The sequence below is a fragment of the Ailuropoda melanoleuca genome, chromosome 7 (assembly GCF_002007445.2).
Source record: "Ailuropoda melanoleuca isolate Jingjing chromosome 7, ASM200744v2, whole genome shotgun sequence".
Taxonomy (NCBI): domain Eukaryota; kingdom Metazoa; phylum Chordata; class Mammalia; order Carnivora; family Ursidae; genus Ailuropoda; species Ailuropoda melanoleuca.
The window spans coordinates 97438830-97445897 of record NC_048224.1 but is presented as its reverse complement, the minus strand read 5'-3'; the positions used below and the strand labels follow the sequence as shown (position 1 = coordinate 97445897).

The 7068-nt window shown below is 38.9% G+C and overlaps 1 pseudogene; it reads left to right on the top strand.

Annotated features, from left to right (window-relative positions):
• The first annotated feature begins 2712 nt into the window (after positions 1–2712).
• Positions 2713–4441, top strand: LOC100475209 (annotated as a pseudogene).
• The last annotated feature ends 2627 nt before the right edge of the window (positions 4442–7068 follow it).

Genomic DNA, 7068 nt, shown 5'->3' with positions numbered 1-7068 from the left:
TATGTCAGTGAAGACACCTTCTTAGACATTTCAGTCCCAGGACATATCATGTAGGGAAGAGTCCAGCAATCAGGCGAACAGCCATAACTGAAGCTCCAGGTATCTGGCTCCAGTTGACTCATCCAACCATCTCTAACCACCAGAGACCCAGTTATCCCCATAAGACCTCAGAAAACAAGAAGACTTGAGCCATTCTCACTATATTCTGATCTAATTTCTGACCCAACTCACACAATTGAAAGCATCATTGTTATGAAAATGAATGTAAAAGAAGGCCTCTGTGATTTGGCCTCCATGTTGTTTTTTCTTCACTGCAGACTGCCCTGTTAGCTCAAAATTCCTCCAATGCCTAACAGAAATTTTTACACATCCTGTTGTGTTAGAAATAGCTCAAACAGGGGTGCCTGGGTGGCACAGCGGCTGAGCGTCTGCCTTCGGCTCAGGGTGTGATCCTGGTGTTCTGGGATTGAGTCCCACATCAGGCTTCTCTGCTATGAGCCTGCTTTTTCCTCTCCCACTCTTCCTGCTTGTGTTCCCTCTCTCGCTGGCTGTCTCTGTCTCTGTCAAATAGATAAATAAAATCTTAAAAAAAAAAAAAAAGAAATAGCTCAAACAAGCAGATTTGTGGGCATTTAAGGCCTGCCCGCTTTGCATATCCTGAGAAGCCTCACCCAACATCTGCCAGCCATAGATAAAATAAGCCAGTGGTTCAAAGACTCCAAGCTGCCACTGTTCTTCAGAGCCTTCTGACTCAAAGACTTTTCTGAGGCTGGTGATCAACATTACCCAGATCTCCTAGACAAGTAAACCCCTGCAGAAGCCTCTGGACAGACTCTTGCTTTGAGGGATTTACTCACATGCAAACCTGTCAAAACAGCCCAATAAAGCATTTATAGGCTACTGTCACCTCGTGATCATATGTTATCCCTTGGATCAGTCCCCCAAATCCCTTAAAACCCCTACAATAATAAAATGACTTTCATTTTATGCAACTAAATTTCGGGGCTATTTGTTATGCAGCAACAATAAATAATAGAAGCAACTGAAACCATTTCCCTAAGGCATTCAAAGCCAGCTTAAAACAACAACTGCCCTGAGATACAATGTTGTAAGATTATAATTATACGTTAATGCCTTAAAAACTATGATCCAAGGCTGAAATGGTAAAGTTTCTGAAATACTGTAATTTTTTATAGTCTATCACATCCTTTGAGGAACACTATGAGATGACAAAAAGATTTTAGTAAGAATAAGGAATAATTTTCACAATAGGAACTTCAACTGTTATTAATATGCAACATAAACTCACAACCACAAGCAATCTTCTCCATCAAAGACAAAAAGTTTTGGAAGTAATCAACCATTCCTAAATTGTTAGTATTAATGTTCCTTTTTGATTTGTTTTCATTTGGTTTTTGCAATCCATTAACATTCATTAGCAAATAAGTTGTAGCAAAAATTTTCAGGAAACATTGAAGTAAAAAGAAAACCTGGAAAATTAATTATCCACAAACTCATAAATAAGACATAACTTCTATATAACTAAGAAAATTAACCTTCTTGAAAATTAGAAAGAGACTCTCATTATTGTTTTTTGGCACTGTAACACTCTGGTCCACTTGCCAAACACAGGTGTTCTATGTTAGCATCATCTGAGAACAGTGATGTGGAAATTACTCTATGCACAATAGAGTGAAGGAGAATTAAATGGTGAGGCCTCTATTAGTTTAATCTATTTGGCTAAATCACACCTGGAGTTAAAAAAAAAATTGCAAGCTGGTGTCTGCACACATATCACAACTGAGCATGTCTTCCCATTTCCCAGATTAGGAATACCTCACTAATTCACAGGTGACTAACGTATGCTTATGACTCTGCTCTTTACTCAGCTGTGTGAAAAAACATTGCACAGACCAGAGAAATTGAACAAAGGAAAACTTGGTTTTACTTTTCACCTTGCTACTTACAGTGTGATTTCAGGCAAATTTTATAACCAAACTGAGTCTTTGTCTACACATTAATAAAATCGTATTAATCTCAAATGGTCATTTTGAGGATGAGATACTATATATGTAATACTGTCTTATATTAAGTAACTTGCTACATAAGCAAGCTATTGTTTTCACAGACTATTTTAAGATCAGCACTATTACATGAGTTTCAGGAAGAACAAGATCTCTTTCTATTTTACTTACCAGGAATGTCCATCACATGACCTAACACTTTCAGGAAAAGTAAGTAGGTTCTCACTTTCATTATATTTGCTTATGCCACTTATTTGCCATTTACGTGGCATAATATGGGAAGATAAACTGATTGGCAAAGAAATTGTAAATAAAGTAGTCCTGTGATGTCCAGTTAGAAGCTTTAAAAGCAAAGAAAACAATATTGATATGATATGAATTGCCATACCTAACTCAAAATATCCAATTCCATTCAACTTATAGATAAAAATTAACTAATTATGGTTTAATTTTATATCAATTAATCTTCTTAAAATCAATGTGGAAAAATTATTTTCTTCATTTTATAAATAAGAATACAGAGGTATCAGAGAAGGGACAGAGTCAAGTCTCTGAACCTTCTCCTATTTCTCCCTTGATAAAAATTTTATTTCCTCCTGCCAACTTCTGAAGGAAGGCACAGTTGGCTTTCATTTGAAAAAGGGAACTGAACGCTCATTGGCCTCCAAAGGCTTGCCTTATTCGCAGCATGCCCTACCACTGCCCTGCAGAAATGTTTGGATTACCTGTAGCCCTTTGTCAAATTAGGCCAGTGTCTGGGGCACTGGCTCCTCATCTCACTCAGGCCTAAGCCAAAGATGTAAAATTTGGTGCAGATGCCCGAACCTTAATGCTTCAAGGTGTAGACCTTTTAGTCAATGCTGTAGCCCTTACTATAGGGCCAAAGGGAAGAGCAGCAATTATTGAACAGAGTTGGAGAAGTCCCAAAGTACAAAAGATGGGTGTGACTGTTGCAAAGTCAATTGACTTAAAAGGTAGATATAAAAATATTGGCGCCAAACTTGTTCAAGATGTTGCCAGTAACACAAATGAAGGGGTTGGGGATGGCACCATTACTGCTGTCTTGGCATGCTCTATTGCTAAGGGAGGGTTTGAAAAGATTAGCAAAGGTGCTAATAGTATGGAAATCAGGAGAGGTGTGATGTTCGCTGTTGATGCTGTAATTGTTGAACTTAAGGAGCAGTCTAAACCTGTGAAGACCCCTGAAGAAATTGCTCAGGGTGCTAAGATTTCTGCAAATGGTGACAAACAAATTGGCAAAATCCTTTCTGATGTAATGAAGAAATTTGGAAGAAAGGCTGTCATCACATGAAAGGATGGAAAAACACTAAATGATGAATTAGAAGTTACTGAAGGCATGGATTTTGATCAAGGTTATGTTTCTCTTTATTAATACATCAAAAGTTCAGAAATGTGAATTCCAAGATGCCTATGTTCTACTGAGTGAAAAGAAAATTTCTAGTTTCCAGCCCATTGTATCTGCTCTTGAAATTGCCAATGCTCACTGTAAGCCCTTGGTCATAAGTGCTGAAGATGTTGATGGAGAAGCTCTGAGTACATTCGTTTCCAGTAGGCTAGAAGTTGTTCTTTAGGCTGTAGCAGTCTAAGCTCCATCTTTTGATGACAACAGAAAGAACGGGCTTAAAGACATGACTTTTGCTACTGGTGGTGCAATGTTTGGAGAAGAAGGATTGACTCTAAATCTCGAAGATGTTCGGCCTCATGACTTAGGAAAAGTTGGAGGTCATTGTGACCAAAGATGATGCCACGCTCTTAAAAGGAAAAGGTGACAAGGCTCAAGTTGAAAAACATTCAAGAAGTCATTGAGCAGTTAGATGTCACAACTAGTGATTATGAAAAGGAGAAGCTGAAAGAACTTTTGGCAAAACTCTCAGATGGAGTAGCTGTGCCGAAGTTTGGTGGGACAAGTGATGTTAAAGTGAATGAAAAGAGTTAAAAATGCCCTCAATGCTACAGAAGCTACTGTTGAAGAAGGCAGTGTTCTGGGAGGCGGGGGGGTGTACCCTGCTTTGGTGTGTTCCAACCTTAGATTCAATAACTCCAACTAAAGAAGATCAAAAAATCAGTAGAGAAATTACTAAGAGAACACTCAAAATTCCTACAATGACCATTGCTAAGAATGCAGGTGTTGAAGGATCACTGATAGTGGAGAAAATTATGCAGAGTTCCTCAGGAGTTGGTTATGATGCTATAGTTGGAGATTTTGTGAATATGGTGGAAAAAGGAATCACTGATCCAAGTAAGGCTGTAAAAACTCCTTTCTTGGATGCTGCTGGAGTGGCCTCTCTGTTAACTACAGCAGAAGCTGCAGTCCCCAAAATTCCTAAAGAAGAAAAGGACCCAGAGATGGGCAGAATGGGTGGAATGGGAGTTGTACAGGAGGTGGCATGTTCTGATTCTTAGAATAGTGCTTTACCATTATTAATGAACTGTGAGAGGAAGCTCAAGGCAGAGCTCCTCAACAATAATTTTAGAGAAGTTAGCTGAAGGAAATGACTGAAGAAAAAGCTGACTGATGTTTAAGAAAATCACTACAACTATCAGTTACTGGTTTCAGTTGACAACATATAATGGTTGACTGCTGTCACTGTCCATGCCTACAGACAATTTATTTTGTAGTTTTGAATAAGACATTTGTACATTCCTGATAACAGAGTGCAAGAGCCAGGTACCAAAATACTGTTTTCAACTTAAATCACTGAGGTGTTTGTACTATTGTTCTGTTAAAATCAGGATTTTAGTGCTTGCCATCACCAGATGAAAAGTTAAGAAGCAGACTGTCTGTGGAGAGTAAGAATAATTGTGTACAAAGTAGAGAAACATCCATTTATGTGACAATCTTTGTGTAATAAAAATTTGAAAAAAATGAAAACAGGAACTGAAACTGCTTTAAGGTGATGATTCTCATTACCATGTTTAGAGATACTTGACTTTTTGGAAGGCAACAATTACTTACTTAAAGTTATTAAACACTTACTGTGGAATGTCTAACATTAATGACAGTCTAATCATGCACTTACATGTCTCAGCTGGTATGACTCCTGTGCAAAGCTCAGAAGACCCTGGAAAACCAGGAGGTCATTATGCATGACTGATGGGCTCAGTCAATCAAGGCATGAAAAACAAGCCAAAAGAAGGTCAAACTGAGACAGGGTATAAAAAGGTATCAGATACAGACAAATATTCTAACCAGGCAGAAAAGACCAGTTAAGCTGGAATGGAGGGACAGAATCTTAGGCAAACACAATGGCAATAATTTGTCATGGTATGACAAGTGAAAGTATGAACTGAGAGGAACAGAGAGAAGGTACCAAAATGTCAGAAGAAAGTTGAAATTGAACAGATAACAGGAGTATAAACAACATGTAAATCTATTTCATAAATTAAAAATCATCATAAAATGTAATTAGGTATTATTGGTGAATTAAATATCGCAATATGGCCCCGAATTCATCTCAGCAATTTATGAAAGCTCTCCTTTACTCCGTATTTACACTAATGCTTCCTTGCCCAAATTAGTTAACACTTACTTTACCAATTCTTCAATCTCCATTCACTAATCAAACCACTCCTATTCAGCTTGCAATCCCATGACCCTACTGTGACAATTCTTCATCAGGTCACCTGTGACATTTCTAAGTAATCTCAATCAGTGGGCAACTTTAGCTCTTATCTTACTTGAGTTTCTACAATGCTAAACCCATTTGAGTACTCCATCTTTGTTTCAACACTCCCCTCCCTTAACTTCTATATCACATCCTCCTGGGATGTCCTCTTTCTTTCTAGCTGTTCCTTCTCTTTCTTCTTTGCCAACCCAGTTTTCGCAAAACAATCCTTAAATGTCAAATGCCCTTCAAAGCATATTCGTTAGTCCTTGTCTCTTTTCATTCTGTACATTCCTTGTGCGTACACTCTTCCTATGGTCTTCAGTTACCAAGCATATTTTTGTGACTTTTACGTATAAATCTCTAATAGGCTTCTCAGTTTCAGGTTGATACATCCAGTTCACAGTGTTTTCACTTGCATGTTCCAGAGATACCCTAAACAACCAGTTTAAAGCCAAACTCCTAACCGCCTTCCCAGTCTGTCCTCCTCCCATTGTTTGCTATTGAACAGCATGCTCATCCATCCAATTCTTCAAGCCAGAGCCCTGACAGTCATCCTTGGCTCTCTCCCTCCTTCTCCATAGCCAATACATCACTAAATGTTATGGATTTTACTTTATAAATTGAAATCTTTCCATTCCTCATTTCTATCTTTACCGAGCCCGGGTTACGACACTCTATCATGCAGACATATTGTTATAGCTTCCTGACTAGGGCTTCCTGAAACTTACTCTCTAAACCGAAGCAAAAGCATTTTTAAAAACTCTCTAACCAGGTATTTTCTCTGCTTACTCTCTTGAGAAAAGGTTGAACATTTCTAATCTGGTTTACAGGGCCCCGGGGGATCTATTCCCTACAGCCATGTCTGGCCTCTTGCGTTCCTCTCAACTATCCTCTGCTCTCCAGCCACACCACACTGTTTCTACTGTGCAAATACACCACACACCCTCCTGCCACAGTCTTTGTACAGCTTGCTCCCTCTGCCTGGTGCACTCTTCCCCATTCCTTGTCACTGCCTGAATTAACTTATCTTTGGATCTCAGGACCAGAGTTACTTCCTCAGAAAGTCTTCCTTGATCTGCACCCTCTAGGTTCCCCCAGAGTCAGGTTGCCTATATACTCTCATTACACCCTGAACCTTTTATATGTAGCATCTGCCATGGTGTACAATTACACAGTTATTTATGTAATAGCAAACCCTGGGAGGAAGGAATGATGCTGGTCTTTGATCACCATTGCAATTCCTGTGCCATATATGGGAGTCATCACAGGGGTTCAGCATTATATGTTGAATGATTAAGTAAATGGACTGAAATGCCTGGGTGAATACCTTCTCACCTTCTCAAGGCTCTAAGATATCTTCCTCAAACGAATATTTCCTCCCTGCACTCATAAGCAACTCTGTTTATGTTGGTATC